This window comes from Populus euphratica, unplaced genomic scaffold (genome assembly GCF_000495115.2).
Source record: "Populus euphratica unplaced genomic scaffold, PopEup_1.0 scaffold1311.1, whole genome shotgun sequence".
Taxonomy (NCBI): Eukaryota; Viridiplantae; Streptophyta; class Magnoliopsida; order Malpighiales; family Salicaceae; genus Populus; species Populus euphratica.
The window spans coordinates 11231-21244 of NW_011501162.1; positions in this window are offsets into that span (position 1 = coordinate 11231).

Below are 10014 nucleotides of genomic sequence, written 5' to 3' on the forward strand. Positions count from 1 at the left end.
ATAAGAGTTTATACTATACTTGTTTGGCATACCATTAGTGGAACCTTTAACCTTGACATTTGTTATTATCACTGTTTAATCCTTACACTAATATTTCATCTCCAAGTTCTCATCTTCTTCTTCTTCTTCTCTTTCTTTATTATTATTATTGTTGTTGTTGTTATTGTTGTTGATTGTTGTTATTGTTATTATTGTTATTACTGTTATTGTTGTTGTTTATGATTGTTGTTTATAATTTGTACAATTAACCTCCCTATGGTTCGACCCCGGTCTTGCCAGGTTATTTATTACTTCGACACTCCTGCACTTGGGAGAAGACATCAATCTTTTCGTCGTGTCAATAGCTTCATCTGTCCATTTCTATAATTAATCAATGCATTAGAAGTTGTAAGAAAGGGACGTCCTAAAATAACAGAAAATGAATTACATGCTTCAACAGGTTGTGTGTCCTAGATAATAAAATCCACAGGATAAATGAATTCATCAACTTATATTAACACATCTTTAATTATTCCTCTAGGCATTTTTATAGATCTATCAGCAAGTAAAAGAGTTATAGAAGTTGGTTTTAACTCACCTAAATTGAGACTCTAAAAGACTAAATATGAAAGTAAATTCACACTCGCTCTAAGATCAAGTAAGACTCTTTTAATTTTATGTTCTCCAATAAAACAAGAAATTATAGGACAACCAGGATCTTTATATTTCAAAGCATTATTATTATTCTGAAGAATGACACTTACTTATTCGGTTAAAAAGGTTTTTTTTTTTACATTCAGTTTTCTCTTCACAATGCACAGATCTTTAAAAAATTTAGCATATGAAAGAACTTGTTTAATAGCATCCAGTGATGGTATATTGATCCTTACCTGTTTGAAAGTTTCAAAGATTTTAGAATTGTAATTGACTATTTTTTCTTTGGTCATGGTATGAGGAAATGGAAGTGGTGGCGGGGAATCAGTCTTTTCTTTGTAATTTTTAGATTCAACCCCTTCCTTACCCTCAAAAATTGACTCATCATCTTTCTCACAAGGTTCAAGAGTGGGTTTTTCAATAACCTTACCACTACGAAGAGTAACAACTGATTTGACTTAATCTATTTGTTGGCTTCTAGAACTACTTGTATTTGTATTGTATTGCCCCTTAGGATTTTGTTGTAGTTGAGATGGAAACTTACCTTTCTTTTTGAAACTGAGAGTAGATGTCAATTTTACAAAAGTATCTTTAAGATTTGTCATGCTTTGAGCAAGTAGAGTATTGATTATCTTTTGCTTTTCAGTGAATGCATGCAATGTTTCCTCAAGATTTCTTCTAAGAGGTGGAGCATAAGGAGATGCATATCTATGAGAATTTTAGAAATAATGGTATGCTTGAAAAGGTGGTTATGAAGTTTGTGCATTATTGTTATCACTCTTCCAACTGAAATTTAGGAGATTTCTCCAACCAGGGTTGTATGTTTGGGAGTATAGGTTATGATTGAGCCTTTAGAAGCTATTTAAAGCATAGGCATGTTCATGGGGACATTTCTTAAAAGAAAGTAAAGTTAGACAGTCATTGGTTGAATGTTTATTGGTTTCATAAATTTGACACATAATGTCTTAAACATATTTTAATTGACCACTCTTTTTCAATTCTAGTGCCTCAACTTTTCTAGCTAAAGATGCAAACTTGGCTTGGAGGTCATGATCTTCCCTAAGGTTGTACATACCTCCACTACATGTATGAGGTTGAGTTTTACTTGGTGCCTTATAAGTATCTACGGTGTCCCAATTTTGAGCATTTTCAGCCACCAATTCTAAGTAATCCATTGCCTCATCAGAGTCCTTATCTTCAAAAGTTCCATTGCATATCAATTCAACCATTTTCCTATCTCGAGGTGTTAACCCTTCATAAAAACATAAAACCAATCTCCATATTTCAAAACTATGATGAGGACAAGTATTATGTAAGTCTCGATACCTATCCTAACATTGGTAAAATGTTTCTCCTGGTTTTTTAGTGAAAGTGGTGATTTGTTTTCTAAAAGAGTTTGTAATGTGAGAAGAGAAAAACTTCTTTAAAAATTATTGTTGCATTTGATCCTAAGCACGAATGGATCTTGGTCTCAAATTTTAAGCCATGTTTTAGCTTTATCTTTTAATGAAAAAGGCTTTAATCTGATGGTGTTCATGCTACAATTTGAGTCATTATATATGTTGCAGACCTCCTCAAATTCCCTTCAATGCAAGTATGGATTTTCTAAATCTAAGCCATGAAAAGAAGGTAAAAGTTGAATAATGTTTGGCTTAAAATTAAAATGAGATGCATTAGAAGGGAAAACTATGCATGATGGTGTAGTTGTTCTTGTGGGATTCATGTAATCTTTAAGTGGTCTAACACGGTTTTTCTTATTATTCTCATTATGAAGTGACTGGTTATCTTCTTCGGCCATATTTTCTAAAAATGATATGGATACCCTACAAAGTCTACCACTTAATATACGTGACCACACTCTCGTGCACGTGTAGGAAAAGAATAAAAGGAAGAAGAAAACAAAAGAAGAAGAAACAAAAGAAAAGAAACAAAGTTATATACAAGAAAAGTAAAAAGAGAAAATAAAATAAATATTATAATTTGTACAAGAACTTACCTCCTCGACAATGGTGCCAAAAACTTGATACAATCAAAAGATTGATGTCTTCTCCCAAGTGTAGGAGTGTTGAAGTAATAAATAATCCAGCAAGACCGGACTCAAATCACAAAGAGGTTAATTGTATAAATTATAGACAACAACAACAACAACAATAATACTAACAATACTACTAATAATAGTAATAAAAATAGTAATACTAATAATAATAATACTAGTAGTAGTAACAGTAGTATTAGTAATACTACTAATAATAATAATAATAATAAAAGAAGAAAAAAAAGAAGTTGATGAGAACCTCGAGATTGAGGATTAACGTAAGGATTAAACAATAATAATAACAAATGTCAAGATTAGAGGATTCACTAATGGTATGTCGAATAAGTATAGTATAAACTCTTATTATTCAATTGGAAACCACACACAAAGGAGGTTCCAATCAGATTATAAATTGTTAACATGATTACATTAGTCATCTTATTCGATTAATGCTAATACTTGTAAATGTTGTCAGGCATTCATGATTATAACTTATGTTAACAACAAATTATGTTCCTTTCTTAGTACACGACTATACCATACAGTATGGGCTATGAAAGTACCAAGTATTTGTTGTACCAAGTGTTATACAACATAAATCTAGATTAGTCATTTAAGAAGCAAAGTATTAAAGAGTGAATAAGATAACAAATACAAAACATGTTAGTATCAAACATTAAAGTCCATGTTAAGTTTACACTATACTTATTCTTATACTATTAGTGTAACTTTTTCACCTTGACATAACAAACCTAGCTAAACATAATAATAAAAAAAGAAATATAAATAAAGAAGATAAGAATATAAATAAGATAAAAGTTAACTAAGTAAAGGAATTGAAAGGCATAAACAAGATATTAATGAAAGCAAAACTTAAAGCATTAAAAAAAACAAAAAGAGAAAGCAAGAGCATGATCTTGATTTGGAGACCAAAATGCTTAAATTCATGGCAAATGCCTCCTTTTCTAGGCCAAAATTAGGAACTATTGATTTGATGACTAATGATGAGTAGGTGGCCAACTCTTGACTTGGTGACAATCCTTATCTTCTCTTGTTTGCCCAAAATATCGTTGATAATGTTAGAATTGGAACCACTTGAAATATAAAAGTTGTAGGAAATTGTCTCAGCTTTCTAGGGAAAAAATAGAGGTTATTTGGACTTCTAGAACTCCAGATATACCCCAAACACTAAGTAATGTTCGAGCTGCATGACAAATTCAAGTTTCTTCATTGTGGCTACAATTTGGACTTGAAAATGACCTTTTTAAATCTTAGGCTCCTATGAAAGTTGGAGGCCTATGTCTTTACCTTTTCATCCATATAAAGTAGACCTAAATCCGAGATCTATAGCTTTAAATATGACCCAATTACCGAACAGTGTTCTGGTTTGAACTACACCAGCATCTCTTTTCTAAGTTTGGCCATCTCTTTGTCTTTTCAGTTTTAGTTCTTAAACTCATCAATCAATCCTTTCATTTATGTAATAGGCTTGCATTTAAAATGAACATTTACTATAAATGAAACGTATCTTATATTATTAGATATGTTATTATAAAGCATGCTTTAGTTAAGGAGTTATTGATACTTTAAATGCAGAATAATGATATAAAATCTTGATAAAAAATGTATTTTTAAGTACTAATCACTGGGCTATAATTGGCCAGCGCTAAACCAGGGGTTAATTAATTAGTTGCTGTATGCAGAAATGAATTCTATATGTAACAGCCATGAAGAGGAAAAAAGAGGCAAAGTAAAGAGAAGGGAGTTGCCTGGTATGGTGGTCCTGGATGTAATTAGGTGGTTCGACCAGTGGCTCAAGAGGCGTCGGCTGAGATGATGGTGGTCGAAGTCGGTTGTGGGAGGAAAAAGAAAAAGTTGCAGAGGAGAGTGAAAGGTTGAAATGAGAAGAGAGAAGGTCATGGTGGTTACTCTGCCACTAGTGAGGAGCTGGGTTGATGGAAATGATGGTGATAAAGTTGGTTGTGGCAGATGAGGTCGGTGGTAGAGGAAGCAAAAAAAGAAGAAGAAAACATGATAGGCTGCAAAGAGGAGAGAGAAACTGACGGTGGCTCTTGGTGGTCAGTTAGTGGTTGTGTTAGGTTCCTGTGGTGGATTTGATAGTGGGGAGACCAATGATGAGGGTGGTGGTGGCTGAAGGCCATGAAGGAGAGAGAAAGAATAGAGAGGACTGGGTAAAAACTGGAAAGAGTTAGTTTTTTGGCTGACTTTAAACTCGAATTTCTCCCCCCTCAGGCCATGAAATCCACTTCTATTTATAGGAGTGGAAAAGGACAATCTTATCTTCACCAAGGAATAAATTTTAGCCCTTGATTGGGTTGAGAAGGATCCCAAGCATTGGCTTGAAGTAAGTATGGTGCACTGTCAAATTTGCAGCTTGAGGCTGCTTGAGTTGATCTTTTTAGGGTGATGCCACGTTCGTTTTTTTGCCAATGAGCCGGTGAATACCATACCCAGACTTAGAGGGATGTCTGGTGATTAGTTTCATGCAAGTTTTGGCAATTTTGGTGGATGTTAGATACATTAAATGCAGCTGCAAAGTATATGATATGTCCTCTTTCTCTGTTTGTTTTTTTAACTCAAAATGGTGCCGCTTTAGGTTTGAATTAGGGATTTTAACTGATTTTTAATTAAGTCCTCTAGTTTTAAATTGCTTTTAATTAAACCCCTAATTGATCCTGAACTTTTGATTTAATGCAACTAAGCCCCCAGTAAGCCCCAACTAATTGACCCTGAACTATTGCGATATGGTCCTTAGTCTTGGTTTTTGTCAATTTAACCCCTATTTGACTATTAAACTTTTAATTTTTTCAGTTTCATCTCTGGTTTTTTGTCAATTAAACATCTATAGTTTGATGCCTTTTGCATATTGATCCTTGGCTATGAATTTTGTCAATTTAACCCTTAATGGACCCCAAAACTTTAATTTCCTTACAATTTCACCCCTAATTTCAATCAATTAACTTGGAAAAAATCAAAATTGATTTCATAAAGTTTCAATGTTCTCAATTAAACTCAAATTAGGCTCTCAAACTTAATATTTCACCAATTAAATGCCAAATAAAATTAATTTGACCCATTCAAAGTATAATTAAGTTCTTGCACTTAATTAAATTAAATATTTCAATTGGACCCAAATTAATTCTTAAATATAATTAAAATTTAATTTGGCCCATGATTAAATCAAATTGGCCTATTAAAAATTTAATTATATCATTGAACTTAATTTTTATGCAAATTCGTCCAATAATCATTTAATTTGACCTTGAATTTGTATTTTTGTTCTCAATTTTTAGGCATAATAGGGTACAATTAGACCTTGAATTTCCTTCAAAATTGCTGCTTGATTTCTTGGTTTGTTTTCTCTATATTGCTAACCTTTATTATTATTTTTTGGTTTTTATTTTGAAAAAAATTTATTTTTAGATAATAATCTAAAATTAAGTTATGATAAGAACTGTACTCTAAAAATGATAGCTAACATGTATTTGTAAGATTTCTTCTTTATTGTAAAGGATTTGTAAAGATGGAAAATATTGACTGAACTGTTAGATTTGTTGAAGTGCATTAGTATGGGTAGTAGACCATTATATTCTTTTCTAAGCAATGATGACAAGACTTTTTTTTTATTGTAATAAGCAATATGAGGAATGAAATATGCATATAGTTAACAATGCCTATAAATTGTGGCACTTTTTTTTAGGAAAGATTACTAATTGAGAAGTCTAGCAAAGACTTTAGCTATATTTAGCTTAAGCATTATCATACCATCTTTGACGTTAAGGCCTAAAAAATCAAAAGAGGGCTTGCCAATTTACATTTTATTTTGAGAAAACATGATATTATAATGTCAAATGAAGATATGAAACTAGTGTAAGAGCTTATCATGCTTTTTTGACAAGGATAAAAATAATAATATGTTATTTATGTTGATGTCTAGTGAATAAAAGACTAGTTGGATGCCATAAATTTCTCAAATAAGTTGAATAATAATATCTTATATATTTAAAAATATTAAAATAATAATTTATGTCATAAACTTCTTACATCCATGTATACCATTCATGGATTAGTAGTTAATATCTAAAATCTATTTATTTATCTTTTTATCTTATTTAATGACTAAGTTGAACTGGTCAGGTTCAATAAATCCTTTATGTATCAATAAACATGAGCAGAACTTAAATACCTTTATCATCTTAATAATTTAAAAATGAATTTAAGTCTAATATAAATATTCTCCATCATTTCATGTTTAATTTATTATGAAAGTGAAGATAGAGTTGTCTTTCATATCTAATTATAAAATCATTTAGATTTAGGATTAGTGATTTTTTTTCTTAGATGAATGAGATCTTATTAATATATAAAAATAATTTACATTAGTCATGAAAATAATGAGATCACAACAGACCAACTACAAGAAAAATAAAATTAAGAAACTAGTGTAAGAGCTTAGCATGCTTTTCTGACAAGGATAAAAATGATAAAAATAATAATATGTCATTTATGTTGATGTCTAGTGAATGAAAGACTAATTGGATGCCATAAATTTCTCAAATAAGTTGAATATAATATCTTACATATTTAAAAATGTTAAAATAATAATTTATGTCATAAACTTCTTACATCCATGTATACCATTCATGAATTAGTAGTTTATATCTAAAATCTATTTATTTGTCCTTTTATCTTATTTAATGAGTGAGTTGAACTAGTTTGGTTCAATAAATCCTTTGTTCATCAATAAACATGAGTAGAAACTAAATACCTATGTCATCTTAATAATTTAAAAATAAATTTAAGTCCAATATAAATATTCTTCATCATTTCATGTTTAATTTATTTTAAAAGTACAAATAGAGTTGTCTTTCATATCCAATTATAAAATCATTTAGATTTAGGATTAGTGACTTTTTTTCATGAATGAGATCTTATTAATATATAAAAATACTTTACATTAGTCATGAAAATAATGAGATCACAACAGACCAACTACAAAAAAAAAATTAAAAAAGAAGACTATCACTTTAGCCTATCATGAGCATATGATAATAATAAATGAAAGCAAACTTATCTTTCATGCCATTATAATCCCTATGTAAAGCACATAAAAACACAAAAAGAATATAAAGATCACCAGCATCATAATATAACCTCTTCATAAAAAAATGCTTAATATGATTGAATATTTTAATAAATGAATACATTTAATAGATTTAAATAATATGGAAACTTTCTTAACACATGTTAATCTAAATGCCCATTGGAAAAAAAAATATTTTTTGTAATAAAAAACTTGAGGTGCAATGTATCTCCTTCACTTTTTATATGATCAATGAAAGAGGTAGCTTATTCTTTTCTCTTCTTTTTTTATTGCATTTCCCCCATATTTCCCCTTCATTTCCTTCATTCTTTTATAAATTTTATCTTTTAATATTTTTTTAATTTTAAATTTATTTTCATCAATTATTTTGGTGTGCTTTCCATAAGATTATCGTATTATTGAACAAACATCCTGACATTTGGTTTATGCTTGATTTTTCGAGCATCTATTTTTATTGTCATATAATTAAGTAAAAAAAAATTTAAGAAAAATAAAGTTTTTAAACTAGTGAAATTTGTACATCTAGATTGCGGATATAACAAGTTAAGCTACGAAGCTCTAGTCGATTCAATATATTGTCATCTTAATATTATAAAAAATAATCTTGAATTGTTTTTTTAAAACAAACCATATTTTTTTTACTAGTAGTTTAGGTTGCCTTTGAACCCCTCCAAGTTACTAGTTCAAGTTAGGGTAACTCCCACACATTTAATCTTAAATATGGGTAAGGATTTGGGCTAGGAGGTTTTGAGGTTGGTCTGTTGGGTCAAGTTTAAGAATAATGCTAAATGGCTCTAACTTGAAATTTTTGTATGTTCATTATTTTTAGTTCAAGCTATAACTCAATGCAGTCTTGGGAACTAGTCAATTATTAAAATGAATACAGAAATGAGACTTTTAAAAAGAAAACGCACTTAAATATTGTATTTTTTTTTCATCTATATATATGGACTTAAATGAATTTTAAAAATCTTGTTCTATATATTTTATATTTAAGTATAGCATCATTACGATCATTAGGCTATTTCAATTCCATTAAGATCCTATTGTGATTCCATTATGATTTTACAAGACTTTATTTATGTAAGATCAATATTGATTTGGATGTGTATATTTGAGTTTTATGATTTTAGATTGATGTGAACAATGATAAAAATAAAAGTTTAACCTAGATTTTACAAATGAGACTTCATTTTAAAAATAAATAATATGATTTACCTTTAAAAATTCAATATCCTTTTTTTAAAGGTATGTAGTTTTATGATTGCTATAGTTTTATGATAAACAAGATAACAATTACCAATTGAAACTTAACAGATATAATACAGGTGATATTAACTGAGATAATGGAAAATCCCACTAACCATTCATATGTTAGAAAGGTTTAAAAAGAGATGAAGGGAATGATTAGTACTTAATAGTGTATTTTTATGGTAAATGTTCATCCTAAATGTAGGTCTATCACATAAATAAAAAGATTGATTGATGAGTTGAAGTATTGAAATTGAAAAGATAAAGAGAGGGTCAAACTTAGAAAAGAGATGCTGGTGCAGTCTAAACTGGAACACTGTTTGGTAATTGGGTCATATTTGGAGCTGTAGATCTCGGATTTAGGTTTGCTTTATACAAGTAGAAAGTTAAGACATATGCCTAAAACTTTCATGGGAAGGCAAGATTCAATTCTGCTATTTGGAAGTCCAAATCTTAGCAACAACATAGAAGTCCGAATTTGTCATGCAGCCTAACATTGTTCAGTGTTCAGCCTATATCTCAAGTTCTAAAAGTCTAAATGACCTTAATTTTTTTTCCTAGAAAACTGAGACAATTTCCTAATGAAGACGTGGCCAACCACTCAACAATTAGTCATCAAATCAGCAGTTTTCAATTTTGGCCTATAAAAGGAGGCATTTGTCATGCATTTAGACATCTTGGTTTTCAAATCAAGATCATGTTCTTGCTTTCTCTATATTGTAATGCTTAAGTTTTACTTATATTAATATCTTATTTATACTTCTCATTTCTTTTCCTTTACTTAGTTAACTTTTATCTTATTTATGTTCTTATTTTGTTTATTTATGTTTCTCTCTTTTATTATGTTTAATTAAGTTTATTATGTCCGAATAAGTATAGTGTAAACTTAATATGGACTTTAATGTTTGATACTAACATGTTTTGTATTTGTTATCTTGTTCACTCTTTAATACTTTGCTTGTTAAATGAC